Source organism: Petromyzon marinus (genome assembly GCF_048934315.1).
Source record: "Petromyzon marinus isolate PM22_M1 ecotype Great Lakes invasive population chromosome 80 unlocalized genomic scaffold, UKy_Petmar_22M1.pri1.0 chr80_unloc.3, whole genome shotgun sequence".
In the NCBI taxonomy this organism is placed as follows: domain Eukaryota; kingdom Metazoa; phylum Chordata; class Hyperoartia; order Petromyzontiformes; family Petromyzontidae; genus Petromyzon; species Petromyzon marinus.
In genome coordinates, this window is record NW_027422631.1 from 242,683 (window position 1) to 249,740 (window position 7,058).

A 7,058-nucleotide genomic window follows, 5' to 3' on the forward strand; every position below is an offset into this window, starting at 1 on the left:
TACTAGGGGGGTACTAGGGGGGTGCTAGGGGGGTACTAGGGTGGTAATAGGGGGGTAGTAGGGGGGTACTAGGGGGGTACTAGGGGGGTACTAGGGGGTACTAGGGGGGTATTAAGGGGTATTAGTGGGGTACTACGGGGGTACTAGGGGGTACTAGGGGGGTACTAGGGGGGTACTAGGGGGTAGTAAGGGGGTACTAGGGGGGTACTAGGGGGGTACTAGGGGGGTACTAAGGGGGGTACTAGGGGGGTACTAGGGGGTACTAGGGAGTACTAGGGGGGTCCTAGGGGGTACTAGGGGGGTACTAGGGGGGTAGGAGGGGGGTAGTAGGGGGGTACTAGGGGGGTACTAGTGGGGTACTAGGGGGGTACTAGCGGGGAACTAAGGGGTACTAGGGGGGTACTAAGGGGCTAGTAGGGGGGTACTAGGGGGTACTAGGGGGGTCATAGGGAGTACTAGGGGGGTACTAGGGGGGTAGTAGGGGGGATACTAGGGGGGTACTAGGTGGGTATTAGGGAGTACTAGGGGGGTACTAGGGAGTACTAGAGGGGTCCTAGGGGGTACTAGGGGGGTACTAGGGGGGTAGGAAGGGGTAGTAGGGGGGTACTATTGGGGTACTAGGGGGGTCATATGGAGTACTAGGGGGGTACTAGGGGGGTACTAGGGGGTACTAGGGGGGTACTAGGGGGGTAGTAGGGGGGTAGTAGGGGGGTAGTAAGGGGGTACTAAGGGGGTACTAGGGGGGTACTAGGGGGGTACTAGGGGGGTACTAAGAGGGTACTAGGGGGGTACTAAGGGGGTACTAAGGGGGTACTAGGGGGTACTAAGGGGGTACTAGGGGGTACTATGGGGGTACTAAGGGGGTACTAGGGGGTACTAAGGGGGTACTAAGGGGGTACTAGGGGGTACTAGGGGGTACTAGAGGGGTACTAGGGGGTACTAGCGGGTACTAGGGAGTACTAGGGGGTACTAGGTGGGTACTAGGAGGTACTATGGGGTACTAAAGGGGGTACTAGGGGGTACTAGGGGGGTAGTAGGGGGGTAATAGGGGGGTACAAGGGGGGTACTATGGGGGTACTATGGGGGTAGTAGGGTGTAGTAGGGGGTACTAAGGGGGTACTAGGGGGGTGCTAGGGGGTAGTAGGGGGTAGTAGGGGGTACTAGGGGGTTCTAGGGGGTAGTAGGGGGTAGTTGGGGGCACTAGGGGGGAACTAGGGGGGTACTATGGGGTACTAGGGAGTAGTAGGGGGTAGTAGGGGGTAGTAGGGGGTACTAGGGGGGTACTAGGGGGGTACTAGGGGGGTAGTAGGGGGGTACTAGGGGGGTACTAGGGGGTACTAGGGGGGTACTGATGGGGTATTAGAGGGGTACTAGGGGGGTAATAGGGGGGTAGTTAGGGGGGTACTAGGGGGGTACTAGGGGTGTACTAGGGGGTACTAGAGGGGTACTAAGGGGGTATTAGAGGGGTACTAGGGGGGTACTAGGGGGGTTCTAGGGGGGTAGTAGGGGGGTAGTAGGGGGGTACTAGGGGGGTACTAGGGGCGTACTAGGGGGTAGTAAGGGGGTACTAGGGGGGTACTAGGGGGGTACTAGGGGGGTATTAATGTGGGTGCTAGGGGGGTACTAGGGGGTACTAGGGAGTACTAGGGGGGTCCTAGGGGGTACTAGGGGGGTACTAGGGGGGTAGGAAGGGGGTAGTAGGGGGGTACTAGGGGGGTACTAGGGGGGTACTAGGGGGTAGTAAGGGGGTACTAGGGGGGTACTAGGGGGGTACTAAGGGGGTACTAATGTGGGTACTAGGGGGGTACTAGGGGGTACTAGGGAGTACTAGGGGGGTCCTAGGGGTACTAGGGGGGTACTAGGGGGGTAGGAGGGGGGTAGTAGGGGGGTACTAGGGGGGTACTAGTGGGGTACTAGGGGGTACTAGGGGGGAACTAAGGGGTACTAGGGGGGTACTAGAGGGGTACTAGTGGGGTACTAGGAGGGTAGTAGGGGGGTAGTAGGGGGGGTAGTAAGGGGGTACTAAGGGGGTACTAGGGGGGTACTAGGGGGGTACTAGGGGGGTACTAAGGGGGTACTAAGGGGGTACTAGGGGGTACTAAGGGGGTACTAGGGGGTACTAGGGGGGTACTAGGGGGGTACTAATGTGGGAACTAGGGGGGTATTAGGGGGTACTAGGGAGTACTAGGGGGGTCCTAGGGGGTACTAGGGGGGTACTAGGGGAGTAGGAGGGGGGTAGTAGGGGGGTACTCGGGGGGTACTAGGGGGGTACTAGGGGGTAGTAAGGGGGTACTAGGGGGGTACTAGGGGGGTACTAGGGGGGTACTAATGTGGGTACTAGGGGGGTACTAGAGGGTACTAGGGGGGTACTAGGGGGTTAGGAGGGGGGTAGTAGGGGGGTACTAGGGGGGTACTAGTGGGGTACTAGGGGGTACTAGGGGGGAACTAAGGGGGACTAGGGGGGTACTAGGGGGGTACTAGTGGGGTACTAGGAGGGTAGTAGGGGGGTAGTAGGGGGGTAGTAGGGGGGGTAGTAAGGGGGTACTAAGGGGGTACTAGGGGGTACTAGGGGGGTACTAAGGGGGTACTAGGGGGGTACTAAGGGGGTACTAAGGGGGTACTAGGGGGTACTAAGGGGGTACTAGGGGGTACTAGGGGGGTACTAGGGGGGTACTAAGCGGGTACTAAGGGGGTACTAGGGGGTACTAAGGGGGTACTAGGGTGTACTAGGGGGTACTAGAGGGTAGTAAGGGGGTACTAGGGGGTACGAGAGGCGTACTTCTGCTCGTCGTTGACGACGACGATGGAGGTGTCCCCAAGCAGCTGGATTTGTCTCCCCGCTGCAGCGACAATGACCCTGGCCAGGCGTCCGCCGGCAGATCGACGCGTCAACACCGCCACGGGCTCCAGGCTCGCGTCACAGGCACGCACCTTGACACACAAACACATCGTCAGTATTGTGTCTGTGTGTCTATAGTCAGTGGTGTGTCTATAGTCATTGCGTCTATAGTCATTGTTGTGTCTATGGTCATTGTTGTCTATAGTAATTGTTGTGTCTATAGTCATTGTTGTCTATAGTCATTGTGTGTCTATAGTCATTGTGTCTATAGTCATTGTTGTGTCTATAGTCATTGTGTCTATAGTCATTGTTGTGTCTATAGTCATTGTGTCTATAGTCAGTGTTGTGTCTATAGTCATTGTGTCTATAGTCATTGTTGTGTTTATAGTCATTGTGTCTATAGTCAGTGTTGTGTCTATAGTCATTGTGTCTATAGTCATTGTTGTGTCTATAGTCATTGTTGTCTATAGTCATTGTTGTGTCTATAGTCATTGTTGTCTATAGTCATTGTGTCTATAGTCATTGTTGTGTCTATAGTCATTGTGTCTATAGTCATTGTGTGTCTATAGTCATTGTGTCTATAGTCAGTGTGTCTATAGTCATTGTTGTGTCTATAGTCAGTGTGTCTATAGCCACGGGCTCCAGGCTAGCGTCACAGGCACGCACCTTGACACACAAACACATCGTCAGTATTGTGTCTATAGTCAGTGTTGTGTCTATAGTCATTGTGTGTCTATAGTCAGTGGTGTGTCTATAGTCATTGTGTCTATAGTCATTGTTGTGTCTATAGTCATTGTTGTCTATAGTATTTGTTGTGTCTATAGTCATTGTTGTCTATAGTCATTGTGTCTATAGTCATTGTTGTGTATATAGTCATTGTGTCTATAGTCATTGTTGTGTCTATAGTCATTGTGTCTATAGTCATTGTTGTGTCTATAGTCATTGTGTCTATAGTCAGTGTGTCTATAGTCATTGTGTCTATAGTCATTGTGTCTATAGTCAGTGTGTCTATAGCCACGGGCTCCAGGCTAGCGTCACAGGCACGCACCTTGACACACAAACACATCGTCAGTATTGTGTCTATAGTCAGTGTTGTGTCTATAGGCATTGTGTCTATAGTCATTGTGTCTGTAGTCATTCTGTGTCTATAGTCATTGTTGTCTATAGTAATTGTGTGTCTATAGTCATTGTGTGTCTATAGTCATTGTGTGTCTATGTCATTGTTGTGTCTATAGTCATTGTTGTGTCTATAGTTATTGTTGTGTCTATAGTCATTATGTGTCTATAGTCATTGTGTGTCTATAGTCATTGTTGTGTCTATAGCCATTGTTGTGTGTCTATAGTCATTGTTGTGTCTATAGTCAGTGTGTCTATAGCCACGGGCTCCAGGCTAGCGTCACAGGCACGCACCTTGGCACACAAACACATCGTCAGTATTGTGTCTATAGTCAGTGTTGTGTCTATAGGCATTGTGTCTATAGTCATTGTGTCTGTAGTCATTCTGTGTCTATAGTCATTGTTGTCTATAGTAATTGTGTGTCTATAGTCATTGTGTGTCTATAGTCATTGTGTGTCTATAGTCATTGTTGTGTCTATAGTCATTGTTGTGTCTATAGTCATTGTGTGTCTATAGTCATTGTGTGTCTATAGTCATTGTGTGTCTATAGTAATTGTTGTGTCTATAGTCATTGTTGTGTGTCTATAGTCATTGTTGTGTCTATAGTCATTGTGTCTACAGTCATTGTGTGTCTATAGTCATTGTGTGTCTATAGTCATTGTGTGTCTATAGTCAGTGTTGTGTCTATAGTTATTGTGTCTACAGTGATTGTTGTGTCTATAGTCATTGTGTGTCTATACTCATCGTTGTGTCTATAGTCATTGTGTGTCTATAGTCATTGTGTGTCTATAGTCATTGTGTGTCTATAGTCATTGTGTCTATAGTCATTGTGTGTCTATAGACAGTGTCTGTCTGTCTATAGTCAGTGTCTGTGTGTCCATAGTCAGTGTCTGTGTGTCTATAGTCATTGTGTGTCTATAGTCATTGTGTGTCTATAGTCATTGTGTCTATAGTCATTGTGTGTCTATAGACAGTGTCTGTCTGTATATAGTCAGTGTCTGTGTGTCTATAGTCGTTGTGTGTCTATAGTCATTGTGTGTCTATAGTCATTGTTGTCTATAGTCATTGTGTGTCTATAGTCATTGTGTCTATAGTCATTGTGTGTCGATAGTCATTGTGTGTCTATAGTCATTGTGTCTATAGTCAGTGTGTGTCTATAGTCAGTGTCTGTGTGTCTATAGTCATTGTGTCTATAGTAATTGTGTGTCTATAGTCATTGTTGTGTCTATAGTTATTGTGTCTATAGTCATTGTGTCTATAGTCATTGTGTGTCTATAGTCATTGTGTGTGTCTATAGTCATTGTGTGTCTATAGTCATTGTGTGTCTATAGTCATTGTGTCTATAGTCATTGTGTGTCTATAGTCATTGTGTGTCTATAGTCATTGTGTGTCTATAGTCATTGTTGTGTCTATAGTCATTGTTGTGTCTATAGTCATTGTGTCTATAGTCATTGTGTGTCTATAGTCATTGTGTCTATAGTCATTGTGTCTATAGTCATTGTGTGTCTATAGTCATTGTGTGTGTCTATAGTCATTGTGTGTCTATAGTCATTGTGTGTCTATAGTCATTGTGTGTGTCTATAGTCAGTGTCTGTGTGTCTATAGTCATTGTGTGTCTATAGTCATTGTGTGTCTATAGTCAGTGTCTGTGTGTCTATAGTCAATGTGTGTCTATAGTCATTGTGTCTATAGTCATTGTGTCTATAGTCATTGTGTGTCTATAGTCATTGTGTTTCTATAGTCATTGTGTGTCTATAGTCATTGTGTGTCTATAGTCAGTGTCTGTGTGTCTATAGTCATTGTGTCTATAGTCAGTGTCTATGTGTCTATAGTCATTGTGTGTCTATAGTCATTGTGTGTCTATAGTCATTGTGTGTCTATAGTCATTGTGTGTCTATAGTCATTGTTGTGTCTATAGTCATTGTGTCTATAGTCATTGTTGTATATAGTCATTGTGTGTCTATAGTCATTGTTTGTCTATAGTCATTGTGTGTCTATAGTCATTGTGTATATAGTCATTGTGTCTATAGTCATTGTGTGTCTATAGTCATTGTTGTATATAGTCATTGTGTGTCTATAGTCAGTGTCTGTGTGTCTATAGTCATTGTGTGTCTATAGTCATTGTGTGTCTATAGTCATTGTTGTGTCTATAGTCATTGTGTGTCTATAGTCATTGTCTGTGTGTCTATAGTCATTGTTGTGTCTATAGTCAGTGTGTCTATAGTCACGGGCTCCAGGCAAGCGTCACAGGCACGCACCTTGACACACAAACACATCGTCAGTGTCTGTGTGTGTCTATAGTCATTGTGTGTCTATAGTCATTGTTGTGTCTATAGTCATTGTGTGTCTATAGTCATTGTTGTGTGTGTATAGTCAGTGTCTGTGTTTCTATAGTCAGTGTCTGTGTGTATAGTCAGTGTTGTGTGTCTATAGTCAGTGTCTGTGTGTCTATAGTCATTGTCTGTGTGTCTATAGTCAGTGTCTGTGTGTCTATAGTCATTGTTGTGTGTCTATAGTCATTGTCTGTGTGTCTATAGTCAGTGTCTGTGTGTCTATAGTCATTGTTGTGTGTCTATAGTCATTGTTGTGTGTCTATAGTCAGTGTCTGTGTGTATAGTCACCATCTCGAAGTTGCAGGCGCTGGAGAAGGCGAAGTGGAATCCATCGAAGGTCCTCACCTGGCCCATCCCGTACAGCGAGCACCAGCCGGGACCCTCAGCACCTGCATCGTGCGTGGGGGGAGTGGGGGGTGGCGGGTGGTGGGGGTGGTTGGGGGGGTGGTGGGACATGGAGACTCAGTGAGACTCACCACACAGAAACCACACGACACTATACACTACACACTACACTATACACTACACTATACACTACACTACACACTACACTATACACTACACTATACACTACACTATACACTACACTATACACTATACTACTATACACTACACTGTACACTACTATACACTACACACTGCACTATACACTACTATACACTACACACTACACTATACACTACACACTACACTATACACTACACTATACACTACTATACACTACACTATACCCTATACATTACACTACACCATACATTACACATTACAC